At 40.0% G+C, this 17,453-nt stretch overlaps 1 protein-coding gene across 4 annotated transcripts in view; it reads left to right on the top strand.

The window, feature by feature from the left end:
• Nucleotides 1-17,453, top strand: part of LRRC4C (leucine rich repeat containing 4C) — a 1,337,050-nt gene that overhangs the window by 1,284,512 nt on the left and 35,085 nt on the right. For 2 of the 4 annotated variants that reach the window (XM_043909655.1, XM_043909671.1), the window contains one exon: nt 16,119-16,175. The exons of the other annotated variants lie outside the window; for them this stretch is intronic. The gene's annotated coding sequence lies outside the window, so the exon portion shown is untranslated. The remainder of the gene's footprint in view (nt 1-16,118; nt 16,176-17,453) is intronic. 4 annotated transcript variants of the gene reach the window in all.

Raw genomic sequence — 17,453 nt, 5'->3', positions numbered from 1 at the left:
CAGCTCAGGGTTTCAAAAGTCTGCAGTGATGGTATCTGTCAGACTCTGGATAGAGCTGGGGGTTCTTTTATAAGCTTAAGTAATTATTGGCAGAATCCAGTTCCTTGGAGCTTAGAACTCAAGTGTTGGCTCTCTTGCTGGCTCTCAGCTGGGTGACATGCTTACTTCCTAGAGGCCACATGTGGTTCTCTGTCACATCACCCTCTAACAACAACCGGCAGCTTAGTTCTAGGAGGCCAGTAGAGGACTCTCTTGCTACAATCTCCTCAGGCAGATCCTACATTCTTGTTTTACAGTCAATCAGTCACACCTGACTTGTTGCAATCCCATAGACTGCAGCATGCCAGGCTTCCCTGTCCTTCATTATATTTGGAACTTGCTCAAAATCAGGTCCATTGAGTCGGTGATGCCATCCAATCATCTCACCCTCGGTTGTCCTCATATCCTCCTGCCTTTTCTTTCCCAGCATCAGGGTCTTTTCCAGTGAGTCAGCTTTTCCCATCAGGTGGCAAAAATGTTGGAGATTCAGCATCAGTCCTTCTGATAAATATTCAGATTGATTTCCTTTAGGACTTCCTTTTCATCATAGGGGACTGGAATGCAAAATTAGGAAGTCAAGAAACACCTGGAGTAACAGGCAAGTTTGACTTTGGAATACAAAATGAAGCAGGGCAAAGGCTAACAGAGTTTTGCCAAGAGAACGCACTGGTCATAGCAAACACCCTCTTCCAACAACACAAGAGAAGACTCTACACATGGGCATCACCAGATGGTCAATACTGAAACTAGATTGATTCCATTCTTTGCAGCTGAAGATGGAGAAGTTCTATACAGTCAGGAAATACAAGACTGGGAGCTGACTGTGGCTCAGATCATGAATTCCTCATTGCCAAATTCAGACTTAAATTGAAGAAAGTAGGGAAAACCACTAGACTATTTAGGTATGGCCTAAAGCAAATCTCTCATGATTATACAGTGAAAGTGACAGATTTAAGGGATTAGATCTGATAGACAGAATGCCTGAAGAACTATGAACAGAGTTTCATGATGTTTCACAGAAGGTTATGATTAAAACCATCCCCAAGAAAAATAAATGCAAAAAGGTGAAATGATTGTCCTAGGAGGCCTTACAAAGAGCTGAGAAAAGAAGAGAAGCAAAAGGCAAAGGAAAAAGGAAAGATATACCCATGTAAATGCAGAGTTCCAAAGAATAGCTAGGAGGTACAAGAAAGCCTTCCTCAGTGATCAATGCAAAGAAAGAGGGGAAAACAACAGAATGGAAAAGACTAGAGACCTCTTCAAGAAAATTAGAGATATCAAGGGAATATTTCATGCAAGGATGGGGGGAATAAATGACAAAAAAGTATGGATCTAACAGAAGCAGATGATATTAAGAAGAGGTGGGAAAAATACACAGACCTATGCAAAACAGATCTTCATGACCCAGATAACCACGAAGGTGTGATCACTCACCTAGAGCCAGACACCCTGGAATGTGAAGTCAAGTGAGCCTTAGGAAGCATCACTACAGACAAAATTAGTGGAGGTAATGGAATTCCGGCTGAGCTATTTCAAATCCTAAAAGATGATGTTGTTAAAGTGTTGCACTCAATGTGCCAGCAAATTTGGAAAACTCAGGAGTGGCCATAGGATTCAAAAAGGTCAGTTTTCATTTCAGTCCCAAAGAAAGTCAATGCCAAAGAATGTTCAAACTAACTCACAATTGTACTCAACTCACACACTAGCAAAATAATGCTCAAAATTCTCCAAGCTAGGCTTCAACAGTTTATGAACCAAGAAATTCCAAATGTTCAAGCTGGATTTAGAACAGGCAGAGGAACCAGAGATCAAATTGCAGACATCTGTTTGATCATAGAAAAAAGCAAGAGAATTCCAGAAAAAATCCATTTCTGCTTCATTGACCATGAGAAAGCCTTTGTGTGGATCACAACAAATAGTGGAAAATTCTTAAGGAGATGTGAATACCAGACCACCTTACCTGCCTCCTGAGAAATCTGTGTATCCAGATCAAGAAACAACAGTTAGAACTGGACATGGAACAACAGATTGGTTCCAAATTGAGAAAGGAGTATGTCAAGGCTGTATATTGTCACCCTGCTTATTTAACTTCTATGCAGGGTACATCTTGCAAAACGCTGGGCTGGATGAAGCATAAGCTGGAATCAAGATTGCCGGGAGAAATAGCAATAACTTCAGATATGCAGATGACTCCACCTTTATGGCAGAAAGTGAAGAGGAACTAAAGAGCCTCTTGAAGAATGTGGAAGAGGAGAATGAAAAAGCTGACTTAAAACTCAACATTCAGAAAACTAAGATCATGGCATCTGGTCCCATCACTTCATGACAAATAGATGGGAAAACAAAGGAAACAGTGAGAGACTTTATTTTCTTGAGCACCAAAATCACTGCAGATGGTGACAGCAGCCATGAAATTAAAAGAGACTTGCTCCTTGGAAGAATAGCTATTGCAAACCTGAACAGCATGTTAAAAAGCAGAGACACTTTTCTGACATAGGTATGTCTAGTCAAAGCTATGGTTTTTCCAGTAGTCATGTATGGATGTGAGAGTTGGACTGTAAAGAAGGCTGAGCACCAAAGAATTGATGCTTTTGAACTTTCGTGTTGGAGAAGACTCTTGGGAGTCCCTTGGACTGCAAGGAGATCAAACAAGTCTATCCTTAAGAAAATCAAACTGAATATTCATTGGAAGGACTGATGCTAAAACTGAAACTCCAATACTTTGGCCACCTGATGCAAAGAACTGACTCACTTGAGAAAAGACCCTGATGCTGGGAAATATTGAAGACAGGAGAAGGGGATGACAAAGGATGAGATTGTTGGATGGCATCATCAACTCAATGGACATGAGTTTGAGCAAGCTCTGGAGAGTTGGTGATGGACAGGGAAGCCTGTTGTGCTGCAGTCCATTTGGGGGCAAGAGTTGGACTGAGTGACTGAACTGAACTTAGCATCAGTTGGCCAAAGTATTGGAGCTTCAGCTTCAGCATCAGTCCTTTCAGTGAATATTCAGGGTTGATTTCCTTTAGGATTGAGGTGTTTTATCTCCTTGCAGTCCAAGGGACTCTCAAGAGTCTTCTCCATCACCGCAGTTCAAAAGCATCTATTCTTTGGCCCCCAGCCTTCTTTAACATTATGTAATCACTGCATCAGGGAGATTCCCTGGGGGCTCAGATCTTAAAGAATCTGCCTGCAATGCAGGAGACCTGGGTTCCATTCCTGGATAGAAAACTTCCCCTGGAAAAGGGACTGGAAACTTACTCTAGTATTCTTTTCTGGAGAATTCCATGGACAGGGCAGCCTGGTGGGTTACAGACTACGGGCTTGCAAAGAGTCAGACACAACTGAGTGACCACTACACATAAACACACAATCACAGCAGTGACCTTCCATCACCTTTGCTGTATAATGTATCCTAATCAAGATAGTAACTATCCCACCACTTTTGTCATATTCTATGGTTAGAAGCTGATTACTAGTGCTGCTTGTACCCAGAAGAGTGGAGAGAGTATACAGTGGTATGACTCAAGGTCATCTTAGAATTGTGCCTACCACAGTTGGCTTTAGAATTTTCTTCTATATGGTACTTACCACCAAGTAACCATAATTGCTTTTATGCTCTTATAATCAATATCTATTCACAGGACATATTGACTGTAGAAACAACTTACTGTCCATTTCCTACATAACAACATATTGAATTTCAGAATATACACATATTCATGCATATATAGACAGTAAAATATATGTATAATTCCTTTCAATTTCGCATCCTAACAGAGGACTGGAATCAGCCACAGTTCAATCTGTACACTTGATACCTGGACACCAGATGTCTTTAGAATGGAAATATTTCACTCAGTGATTTATTTAAGAGAGAGTTTATGTTACCTTACTCTCACCTTCAATATGAATAAGAAGAGATTGAGAACATCAAAGGAGGTGGTAACTCCTTTTGAAATGCAGCACACTTTGTTCTAAACCCTCTGAAAGACAGCCAATCCTTATTAAAATCAAGCCTTCAAGATGCTGTGAAGCTGTCCTTCTCTCTAGGCTGTTTTATCAAATTTGGTTCAAAATAATTCTGAAACTTTTCATGGATGTAGATGTACCTGCATGTGGTACAGTGGTTTGGGTATGGATAAGATGCACCAGGCTTTCTGGGAAATAGGCCAAGCACTGGCTTAAGGGGACCACTCTTAAGACTTTCTTGCTTGGCTCCTTGACAAATAGCATGCCTGCTTGATCAAGACGGGGTGCAATATTGTTGCTGCCCTTTAACAAAATGACCATAGAAGACACAAGACAAAAGAGATAGGTAGTGGACGTGATTAGAGGGATAATGGAGCCTGCAGATGAGGTGAGATGGCAAATGAGAACCTCTCATCCAGAAAGGCTAAGAGTAAGTTGGGAATTAAATTAAATCCTATTTCATGAAAATGACTGCAGTAAAGGCCACCATATCTTTTCCTTCTGAGTACAAGGTGCTTAGAACTATCAGTTAAAGTGCCTCATCTTTGATTTTGGACAGCCTGGGCTTCTGGAAACCTGGCTCTGCTGATCACCGGCTTTGATGAAATATTATGGTGTGTGTGTGTGTGTTGGTTTCTTGGTCGTGTCTGACTCTTTGTGACCCCATGGACTGTAGCCTGCCAGACTCCTCTGTCCATGGGATTCTCCAGACAAGAATACTGGAGTGAGGTGCCTTTTTCTTCTGCAGGGGACCTTCCCGACCCAGGGATTGAGCCCAGGCCTCTTGCATCATAGGCAGATTCTTTCCCATATGAGCCATCGGGGAAGCCCCTAAATAACCTTTTTATGTCACTATTTCCTTACCATCGAAGTGGATGGAAATGACATACCTAACATACAGCGTTTATTTTAGTACTTGACCCTAATAGACACAACGAGAAAACAAGGGAACAAGCAGAAGAACTTGTAGCTACAAAGATGACAAAACCCTTGCAGATTTCTTCAAGGAGCTCAGTACAGATGGGGTGAGGGGTTTTGCTACTCGGGCAGAAGAATAATTACAGAGCAATGTCCTAACTCATTCAAGAGAAGAGATGCAAGAAGTCTCAGCCCGCAGTAGAGATCCCAGGTAATCAAACAGGCGATTCCTTGTTGTCCCTCTTACCCTGAACCGAAAGGAAACAATTTCTTAAAAAATTTTTTTTCTAATTTATTTTTGGCTGTGCTGGGTCTTCCTTGCTGCTCAGGCTTTCTCTAGTTGTGGTGAGTTGGGGCTACTTTTGAAGGGGTGTGTGGTCGTTGCGTTGTGGTGGCTGCTCTTGTGGAGCACAGACTCCAGGGCACATAGGCTTGGTGGCCGTGGCGCACATGCTTAGTTGCTCTGCAGCATGTGGGATCTTCCCAGACCAGGGATCAAACCCTCCACTGAAAGGTGGATTCTTAACCACTGGACCACCAAGCAAGTCCAAGAAGCATTTTCTTCATTAATTCCGTCTATATCTCTTCCTCTAATTTTGTACCCCAAATTATTAGAATTCATTTTCTTTTAACCTTTGGACCAAAGGAAAATGGCAAAAGGGAAGCAAAGGTGAAGAAAGTTTGCAAATAGGATGCTTATGAGCTAATGAAGGTCAGACAGACCGAGTCTCTGAGGAATAGACAACAAAACTGGGACTTGGAACTGACATCTGGGATAAAGATGGTCAAATGGTCAGTCTCTCTGTTTTTTCTTTTTTTCTGGAACCAGTTTTCCAGACAATAAAATAGATGATGATGATGAGTAAGAAGTAAAATCATTGGAACTATGAATATGATCCATTGTTCACTTGCACTCATTCATGAATATTTAAAGTACTGTGTTCTTAACCAAACTAGTCTTTGTAAATTTTTTCTAGTCTCAAGGGATAAAATGTTTGAGAAACAATACTACCTTTTCTGCATCTACTTTCCCTTTCTTTCCTTCCTGTCAGAAATGGTTTATAAGATTGCAATAATGAGGAAAAGGATAAAACCTTTGTGTGTCTCAGTCTCCATTGCTTCTATTTTCCCTATAGCTCAGAACAGAGCCTTTAATATGTGACAATACTGTCAAATCAATTGATGTGTTGAAACAAAAGACTTCTTATCAGGATAGGTTTGTCCTCATAACTTAAGTAATTAATATCTGCCTTTTAATAATGCTCCCAAATTGCATTTCTCTTAGCTTGCCAGCTTTTAAATGAGACCAAGAGCCTTTATCTATGACAAACATTAAGTTGGGATAAACATGCAAATTGGCTGTTTTTCAACCTTTCAATCAGTCAGATCAGATGACTACTCTTTACTATATGGAATGGATGTTTCAAGTACTCCCATAAAAGCTGTCAAGGAAGAGAAAATATGAGGCACACAATAAAACTGAACAACCAAACAGGCCAAAGTAGCCATATGAACCCTGCATTTGGTAAAATCATGTGTTTTTGTGGTCAAATATTGTATAAAACTCACGAGAACTCAGAAAGATTCATTGAGGTTAACTAGTAGTACTCTACTGAAATGGAAGAAATCCCTTGCAGTGCCTTATTTTTACTCCAAAATATTTACTGTTTTGTATTTTCCTAACCTTTGTGTCTTATCATATATCCCATCCCTTCCACACATAATTATTTTGTCTCTTCCTTCCAGATTCTTTACACTGTTTAGCAAAGTCTGAATATATGGCAGGATGTATTATCTCTAATTTTCAAATAATTCCTGAATGTACTGTCCTTTTATGAGTTCTTTTAGAAATACCAGATTCTAGTGAAATATTTAAACATTGGAAATTGCTTGTTGCTGATTAAAAAATGATTTATATGTATCAATTTGGAAGCCCTATTCCCAAGTTAATGGTTTATTTAACTGCCATTTTCTTCATTACTAATCATTAGCAAAATGTGAAGCATAGCCAGGGAGAAATAAGATTAAAATTTGAAATTTGAGAGCATTATACCTGGAATTTCAAACTCTAAATCCCATGATGTTGTTATTAGTAAAATTATAGTAACTATTATATTGAATAGATACAAACTATAGATGGAATCATAAGGTGATTTCATTTTTCTCTCCAAATTAAAATTTATCCTATTGGAACTAGATTTGCTTCTGCTGCTAGATGAAAACTTTCTGGAAATATTTATGTAATTATGAGGGCCTGTGGTAAGTAACTGACATATTCAAATTATATTAATGCTTAAAACTGTGAACTTATTTTAGCATTGAGAGTCCTGCCTTCTCTAGCATAGGCCTGGCTTTGAGTAGGAAGCCTCATATCACATTCTAGGGTCTAGACAAGACTGTTTTCTTCTCTTTATTGTCACCTAGTTCTCTTCTCCTCCTCCTCTTCCATCTGCCAACTCTGCCCACTCTCTCTTGTTGGATCACGGTTAGGCAATCAGGTTAGAGGGGCCAGGATAGCTATTTCTTGCTTGGTACTATCTTGAGTTGACATTGATACCTTTGGGTTTGCCAGGCATTTGAAACTAACTTTCTTACGGTGACTTGCCATGTACATGTGTTCTTTGGTGACCCACCCTCCACTCTCACTCCCCCCAAATTTGTGTTGCTGAGAGTGAGGATCTGTTCTCTGAAACATCACTGACTCCTTTGTCAGCCCCTGGGCATCCAGAAATACTTGCAGATTCCTTCTGGTAAGCTATTTACTTCTTGCAAGCAAACCTCTTGCACAGAATCTAAAATATCTCTAAGACTCTCTCATCAACTCCCCCAAATGTGTGAGCAACATTTGGTCTCTTGCCTTTGAGATTTTTTAGACGGGATTTAGATAGAACTCCCTTGGATCTTCTCTACTCTGCCATCACAGTCCTATCTTTAGTCTTGAGATGAGGGATGGGATTCTTCTACAATCTTCTCTTTCAGACTGATGATGGTAAGTCATGGCCCACTGATAATTTACTCAAAAAGTTTCCTCTAATAATCTTCTTAAAGCCCCTCTTTACTAGATGGAGGGTTGGGATGCAAGACCTTAAAGCTAGGCTTCAGCAATATGTGTACTGAGAGCAAGCTTGGTTTAGAAAAAGCGGAGGAACCAGAGACTAAATTGCCAACACAATTATGCTGGACCACATAGAAAGCAAGGGAATTCCAGAAAAACATCTACTCACGCTTCATTGACTATGAGAAAGCCTTTGACTGTGTGGATCCAAACAAACTGTGAAAAATTCTTAAAGAGATGGGAATACCAGGCCACCTTACCTGTGTCCTGAGAAACCTGTATGCAGGTCAAGAAGCAACAGTTAGAACCTTAAATGGAACAACTGACTAATTCAAAATTGGACAAGGATGATGCCAAGGGTGCATATTGTCACCCTGTTTATTTAACTTATATGCAGAATACATAATGTGAAATGCCAGACTGAATGTCTCACAAGCTGGAATCAAGATTGCAAGGAGAAATATCAGCAACCTCAGATATGCAGATGACACCACTCTAATGCCAGAAAGTGAAGAGGAGCTAAAGAGCCTCTTGATGAGGGTGAAAAAGCTGGCTTAAAAGTCAACATCTGAAAAACTAAGATCATGATATCTGGTCCCATCAATTCATGGCAAATAGAAGGGGAAAAGTAGAAGCAGTGACAGATTTTATTTTCTTTGGCTCCATAATCACTGCAGATGGTGATTGTGGCCATGAAATTAGAAGACGCTTGCTTCTTGGAAAGAAAGCTATGACAAACCTGGATCGTGTATTAGAAAGCAAAGGCGTCACTTTGCCCACAAAGATCCATATAGTCAAAGCTATGGTTTTTCCAGTAGTCATGTATGGATGTGAGAGTTGGACCATAATGAAGGCTGAACACTGAAGAACTGATGCTTTCAAACTATGGTGCTAGACAAAACTCTTGAGAGTCCTTTGGACTGCAAGGAGATTAAACCAGTCAATCCTAAAGGAAATCAGTCCTGAATATTCATTGGGAAGACTGGTGCTGAAGCTCCAATACTTTGGCCACCTAATGCAAAGAACTGACTCATACACATTGGAAGAGACCCTAATGCTGGGAAAGATTGAAGGCAGATGGAGAAGAGGGTGACAGAAGATTGAGTTGATTGGATGGCATCACTGAATTGGTGGACATGAATTGGAGCAAACTCTAGGAGATGGTGAAAGACAGGGAACCCTGACATGCTGAAGTCCATGGGGTCACAAAGAGTCAGACATGAATTAGCGACTGAACAACAACAGGATGAAAGACTACCCTCCCTTTCCCTGAGGACTGGGATGCACCGGATAGCTCTCTCCAAAGAAATCTTCTTTATGAGCTTTCTCTGGCCCATTGATATATCTGCTCTGTATAAGAGGTTATGAGCTGTGCAGGCACTTATGACTGTCTCCATTGTAAGTCACCATTGTCTCCTTAGAATGTGTCATCTACTGTATCTTGGTTCCTTGGCTGAAACCTCCATTTCAATATTCTTTCATTTATATAGTAAGACATAAAGGTGTAATTTAGGTAGTGATTTTACAAAGGCATAAAAAAGCATTCTTTTTTTTAAATTTAATAATCATTTGAATGACTTATCCTGTCCAAACATTATCCTAGGCTCAGGAAATAAGATGGAGGAAAAGCTACATAATGTCCCTATACTCACAAGGGTCTTCCCTATAGCTCAAGTGGTAAAGAATCTGAATGCACTGCAGGAAACCAGGATTTGATCCCTGGGTCGGGATGATCCCCTGGAGAAGGAGATGACAATCCACTCCAGTATTCTTGCCTGAAGAATCCCATGGACAGAGAAGCCTGGTGGGCTACAGTCCATGGGGTCGCAAAGAATCGAACATAACTGAGTGACTAACACACACAGATACTCATGAAACTTATATTCTTCTGAATAACTTTAAAAAGACAGAAATAGGGACTTCCCTGGTGGTCCAGTGGTTAAGACTCTGCCTCCCAATGCAGGAGACAAAGGTTCAATCGCTAACTGGGGAACTAAGTTCCCACATGCTGCGGTGCAACTAAACCTTCGTGTTACAACTAGAGGAGCCCACACATGCCACAACAAAGACCCAGTGTAGCCGAACTTTTTTTTTTTTTTTAAGAAAAAATAGATTTAAAAAATGTAATTTCAGAGCAAGAATATGAGTAGCTATGTGCAGATCAGTAGGGGATCCTTTGAGGAACATGTGTGAAGGAAAATCTGTGTGAAAGTGACATTTGTACAGAAGCTATTCAAAGTAGTTGAGAAGGATAGAACCTACATTGTGGAAGGGGCTTCCCTGGTGGCTGAGATGGTAAAGAATCTATCTGCAATGCGCGAGACCTGAGATCAATCCCTGGGTTGGGAAGATCCCCTGGAGGAGGGCATGGCAGCCCACTCCAGTATTCTTGCCTGGAGAATCTCCATGGACGGAGGAGCCTGGCAGGCTACAGCCCACAGACTCACAAAGAGTCAGACACGACTGAAGTGACTTAGCACACATGTTGTGGAACAATAAATAATGAATTGTGGAATGCATTTTAATATGAAAAATTGAAGTGAAAGTGTTAGTTGCTCGGTCCTGTCCAACACTTTGTGACCCCATGGACTGTAGCCTGCAGGCTCCTCTGTCCATGGGATTTCCCAGGCAAGAATACTGGAGTGGGTAGCCAGTCCCTTCTCCAGGGCATCTTCCTGACCCAGGAATCACTGGGGTCTCCTGCATTGCAGGCAGATTCTTTACCACTGAGCCACCAGGGAAGCCTATTTTAATATAGATACGTACATCTGGAGAACTATGAATAAAACTTGTACAAAACTTTTGGTTCTTCCTCTCTTAGGTCTTGGGAAAAAAACTCATGTCATCTAGGGAAGACTTCGTGATCTGATCCAGCCAGGTTCCCTGTCTTCCTCTTCAGTGAGTCCCACACATCTGGCCTGTACTGGGGTTTTTGTGACCTTGTATCAGGGATCTTATTACGTTTGTTGACTATTCTTAGTCTCTGTTAATGAGATCGCTCGGAGTTCGCTTTGAGTATCACATCTTAATCACTTGATTTCTGCAGACGTTTCTTTTCTCCAAATAAACTCTCCTAAATGCCGGCTGCTCTGTGCTCATTAACCTCGGAATGGCTTCTCTAACTCCAATATGAACATTTTCTCTGACATCTGAGACTTCTGTCCTGATCAGGAGTCTCCAAACAATAACAATGGGAAGAGGATTTGACTCTTGAGTGTGAAGAAGAAGAAAAAAAAAAAAAGAATCAATGATCAATTTCCATCTTTAAGGGGATTTTTTTCCTTTATGTGGAAGTATGGACTTCACTCTCTTGCAGTGTGGCATAATTAAGATCCACCCTAACTCCACTGTCTCTGCCCAATTCCCAGTTAATCATTTCAAACTCAATAAGGTTTAGGTGACTTAAAGGTAACAAAATAACTAGTTAATGAGTAAATAACTGAGCAAAGAGATGAATATTCATCTAGGATTTTTTTTTTTTTCTTGTACTCTTTTCCTTCTCTTAACCCACAATTACTGATACAGGTTTCATGATGAAAACAGCAGCCCTCATTTAAATAGACCCAACATAAGAATAGGACTGAATCTACATTTTTCCACATGCTAGTAGGTATTAAGTTGGTAACCTGTACTTCTTTTCTTTTCTTTTTTTTTGAAAGTATTTTATGTGTTTTGCTGCCTTGGGTCCCAGCTGTAGCACACGGAATCTTCTGTTGCAGCATACGGGAGCTCTCTAGTTTTATTATTATTTTTTAAATTTTACTTGCTTGCCTTTTTTTTTTTTTAATTTAATTTAATTTAATTTGGGGCTCTCTAGTTTTAAAGCTCAGGCTCAGTAGTTTTGGCACATGGGCTCTCTAGCTGTGGTGTACGGGCTTAGTTGTTCTGCCTCGTGTGGGATCTTAGTTCCCCTACCAGGAATTGAACCTACATGCCCTGCACTGCAAGGCAGATTCTTAACCACCAGACCATGAGGGAAGTCCTTGGTGACCTGTAATTCTAAACAATTGCCACTTTGATGGATCACGGGAAAGATCTCTCAGATGCACAAATGTTCTAATTCAGAACCAGACAGCAGCAGTTCCTTTTCATTGCTGCCAGATATCACATGCCAGAGAATATATTCTCTTGGTAGGTTTTAAGCTTGGTCTAATAAGGTTATTTCTAACTACTGTTAGTTTTGGAATACCAAATCCTAAATTTTCGTTTGCTCTTAAGAGACAAAAGAATAGATCACAAACTGTAATTGATAAATTGAAAATTTAGTTTCAGGTGCATGTAGCTTTTGATGTTGAAATCATTCTGAAAAATGGAACTTATTTAGAAATAAGCTTGAAGAGGCACTTACCAGAAACAATATTAGTAGATGCTCTGGAATAGCTTCTAGGAACAGCTTATATTGGAACAGCTACATATACAGAATAAGGACAAGGATTTCATGTTTCTTTGTTTCTCCCCCAGAATCCAAGAGAATAGTCTAGGCTTCTATCTACATTCCATCACATGCCTCACTCAATGTAAAAATGTGGTCTTTATCCAGGGACTTCACTTTATGAACCACAGCACATTGCCATCTCCTTTCTCTGTCTTCATTGAACTACTCAGATACCCTACATTTCAGTCATCTATCAGAACTTCAACCTAACTAGGGAGATGTCCTACTTGATTGAAATTATCCTTTCTTCAAAGGACATTACCATAAAAGTGGGTATTATTTTGATTAAGCCAGTTTCTTTGTGTATTCAGAAGAGGTCTTCAAAGTGAAAAGATAATCTGGAAACTATAGTTCTGTAGAAGTTTAAGTATGGAATGCATGCATGTGACAGAATACATGAGGTGGTAACTGTTGTAGTTAGGTTCTGAAACTTTGTTAGACTTGTACCCAGAGTGCCAGCTTAACCTGAAGAAAATGCAGAATCTCTGACATTCTTGGACATAACCTGAATGGTATACTATTTTAGGGTTATAATCAAATCACCAAAGTTCTTCTTGGATGCCCAGGGAATTGAATTCGAGCGGGAAAGAACTGGAACAGTCTTGTTTTGACACAAGATTGGTCTAAATAAATAAATAAAATACATATATAAATAAACACATAAATAAATAAAGCAAGACTGGTCACTGGGCAGGACAGATGCTTGAAGTAAAATGAGATGAGGCCCAACCAGCCATAAGGACTAGGACAAGGGCCAGACTAGCAAAGATGATAATATGTTCAAAGGTCTAAGAATAGCTAGGGAAGTGAAGTGCTTTCTTGACACAAACGCTCTTGCAAGCCTGTGGAGCATGGTGGTGGGGAGATCAGAACAGCTGCTATTTGGACTGCTACATTGGAAGGTGGCAGAAGGCAAATTTTTGGTTTCTTTTCCTGTCATCCCCATATCCCTAGACAAATATTCTTGACATTACCTTCCAGGAAAAACCCTTAATTATCTAATTCTCTCTATTCTGCTACCGCAAGCCATCTCTCACATGTACTACTGACTTACTACTTGTGACTTCAATCTGTTCTCATGCTAGAAGTGTGATAGTTTAAAAGTCAAATAAGGCTGTATTATTTTCCGATGTGGAACTTTGCAAGAGCTTACCACTGCATAGAGTATACAAAGAAATTGCTTTCCTTGACCTACCAGGCTTACCAAGTGAAAGTGTTAATTGCTCAGTTGTGTCTTACTCTTTGTGATCCCATGGACTGTAGATTACCAGGCTCCTCTGTCCACGGACTTCTCCAGGCAAGAATACTGGAGTGGGTAGCCATTCCCTTCTCCAGGGTGATCTCCCCAACCCAGGGATTGAATCCAGGTCTTCCATATTGCAGGTGGATTCTTTACCATCTGAGTCACCAAGGAAGCCCAAGAATACTGGATTGAGTAGCCTATCCCTTCTCCAGGGGATCTTCCCAACCCAGGAATTGGGTTGGGATCTGGGGTCTCCTGCATTGGAGGTGGACTCTTTCCCAGTCCTAATATTCTATAATGAAATGAATGTTGGCTCCCTAAAAGATGTGCTCACATCTTAAGCCTCAGAACCTGCAGATGTGACCTTATTCGAAAAAAATGATCTTTGCATATGTAATTTGAGTATCTTGCAATGAGATCATCCTGGACTATCCAGGTGGGCCTAAATACAATGACCAGTGTCTTTATAAGAGATACTTGTACAAGAGACACATGGAGAAGACAAGCAGGTCCTGTGAAGACTGAGGCAGTGGTTGGAGTTGCGTAGCCATAGACCAAGGAATGTCTGGAGCCACCAGAGCTGGGAGAGGCAAAGAACAATTCTCCCCTAAAGTTTTAGGAGAATCCTGCTGATTTATAATTTCAGACTTCTGAACTCACTTGCTGGGAAATAATCAATTTCCATTGTTTTATGCCATCATTTTTGTGATAATTATTATGGAAACCAAAGGAAACTATTATACTCCTCATTCACATCTCCTACTCTTCTGCTTTCTCACTTTATTCCTACTAGACTAGCCTATATTTCCCTTTATTATGTTTTAAGTATAACATGCTTCTTGTCTTGTCTCTTTGGACTGCTATAACAAAATACCACAGATTGGATATCTTATAAGCATCAGAACTTATTTCTCATACTTCTGGAGACCAGAAGTCAGAGACAGGGATGGTTTTCCAGTGTGGTCAGGTAAAGGCCCTCTTCCTAGTTTCAGACTCCTCATTGTATCCTCAGATGCAATAAAGGGCTAGGGATCTCCCTGGAGCCTCTTTTATAAGGGCACTAATCCCGTTCATGAAGGCCCCATCCTTGTGGCCTAATCACCTCCCAAAGGTGCCATGTCCTAATATCATCATATTGGTTATTAGGATTTAACACGTGAATTTGGGTGAGGGGTAGACACAAACATTTAGACTATAGCACTTCCTCAAACTTGGAGAATTTATGTTAGCTGTTCTCTTTGCCTGGAATATTTTTCTCCTATATATATGTTTTTATGTCTGAGTTCTTTCTTGTCATTCTTAAAGCTTAATGTCTCTTTTTCAGAGGGGTCTTCCTAGACCAAATCTATGTAATATTTCCTATCAGTTATTCCCTGACTCATCACTCTTATATTTTCATCTCAATACTCATCTTTATCTGATCTTTTCTGGTTTGCTTATATTATCTGTCTAAACCCTCAAAAGCAAGCTCTGTGAAGTGAGATTTTTGTCACTTTCTGACTCACTGCAGAATCCTTAAGTGTCTAGAATCATCCCTGGTATTTAGGAAGCATTCAATTAATGTTGAATGAGATAACTAACAGAAAGCCTATCAGTACTGGAGGGATTAAGTTGGTAATTTGGAGTATATAGAAATTTAAAGATCAAGCCAGGCCCTTAGTCACTGAGGGCCTCAGTTCTTGAATATTTTATAATAACAAAGACAAGAGTCCCTGTAAGATGTTGCAAATAAATATGGAGGAATGGACTTGGGATAAAATTGGTAACATTTCCCAAAGTAATTCGAGAATAGAGTGTAATCTTCTGGAGCATAGGATCAGAGATGAATTTGAAAAAATGATGTAATCAGGCCAAGTACGAGAATTAGACTGGAGAAGATGGCTTGGATCTGTTCTGCCTATTGGTGGAGGTCCACCACCTACCATTAAATGGTCCTAAAGACTAACAACATTGGAAATAAGTTAGATATGGATAACCAGAGGTAAAACTACCACTCCCAACTGCTTTGGCAGAGAAGAGACTTGGCCTTCTGATTAGTTGGGAATAATAATTTTCTAGTGAACCAACTCTAGGGAACTAGATTCTTTCTAACAGGGAGAGATTCAGATTAGGTTTAAATTTCCTTTAATATATGCTTACATTTGAATGCAAGAACTTAAAATGATCCAATATGCTCTCAATGGTGCTACAGCATGGTTATGTAGAAAACTCCTTACTCCATAGGGCAGGGCTCACACTAAATCCCCACATTATCTGGCTATGGGGTTAGGCACAGAGAAGATCTGGGATGATGCCATTATTCAGCCTTCTGTACCCTGTCCATCTTACCAGCAGTTAAAAAGCTCAATGAGGATATCCTAGTCCAATTCAGAAATTAAGGAATGCATACCTTCTGAGGATAATGAATGTCCTATGAGAATAAAGTAAACCAGTATCACTGTCTGTTATACATACAGGAGGTCTTGGAAGTCACTCTGTTGGAACCAACATCCTTGTGAATTTTCTGCAGGTTGGTGAGTACTCTAGTGCAGTATTCTTTGGGGGGGGGGGGGGCCTTTGTGACTTTCTCATAGCATTATCTTAATGACAGCATTCAGAGACCCATGGAAATCCTATTTTGAGGCTTATAGTCATTGTAGAGCTTCCAGAGATAAAGTCTGTTGAGGTGACCCCTTCAGGGGCATAACTTATCCCATAGAAGTGAGTTCAGCATTTTTCATCCCCTATGACTTTCCCACAAGTTCTCCATTGTTCTTGTTAGCTGCATATTTTAAAAATAAAATTTAAAAAACTCAGGTTTTGAAAAGACCTTCTCTATGTTTGCATCTGTAGGCATAAATGTGGGGAAATATATAGAATGCATGGGGACTGATGTTTTGTGCCATTTATCTTCATTTGTGAGGGGAAATGGGATAAGTCACTCGTGACTGTACCAATCCTGGTCCATTCTTCATTACTGCACTCATGAAGATAAATGCCACATTTACGCAGACCACAACTATCCTGTGTCCTTTCCGACCAGGAATTTAGATCAGTTAGAGCAGAAGGCTGTGATTTGAAAATCAAGGACACTTAGTATGTACCATTTTCTACTCCCCCACATCTTGATCTCCAAAGTGAAATGAGGATACCACTAGATGCCAAAAGAATATTTATGTAGCATAAATATATATGCATCCATGTATAACCTTCAGGTACTTCATTCTGAGTAAGAGTTATCTCCTGTGCATGCCCAGAACAGTGTTTTGTAGTGGCCATGTACTAGTTAATAGAAGATGGTCTTGATTTTCCCAAGGTTACAGGTGGTATAATGAAGAGAATACTATGGGGAAAAAATGATGAGCAAATCGTTAATTCTCTCCCTGGGAAAGTCAAATAACAAGGGAGGAAGTCACAATAGAACTGTGAGAAGTCATAATATTTGAGCAGCTATATTAAGAGAAAATAGCATGAATACCTTGATACACCAATGTCTGTACCATTGGATTTAAGGTTATGGCAGAGAAAGTGGTTAACTTTTCTGCACTATGCTTGTGGACCTGATATGGGTAATCAATAGACATGACCTCTTTATATCTCAGTACTGAATGTGCTTATTCTGGTTTTATTTTAATTACCCATTCACAAATTGAATGTTTTAAGCTAGAAAACTTTCCACCGAAATCAAAACATTGGCTCTTTTTTTGGTACATAAACGTTTTTACAATGAGAAGTAAACTGAACAGGATTTCCATAAATTTCAGAAATTTGATTGGGAAACTGACTATTTCCAAAATCATTGTTCATCTTAG

Source organism: Cervus elaphus, chromosome 1 (genome assembly GCF_910594005.1).
Source record: "Cervus elaphus chromosome 1, mCerEla1.1, whole genome shotgun sequence".
NCBI classification, from domain to species: Eukaryota; Metazoa; Chordata; class Mammalia; order Artiodactyla; family Cervidae; genus Cervus; species Cervus elaphus.
This window is presented reverse-complemented; position numbering and strand designations above follow the sequence as displayed.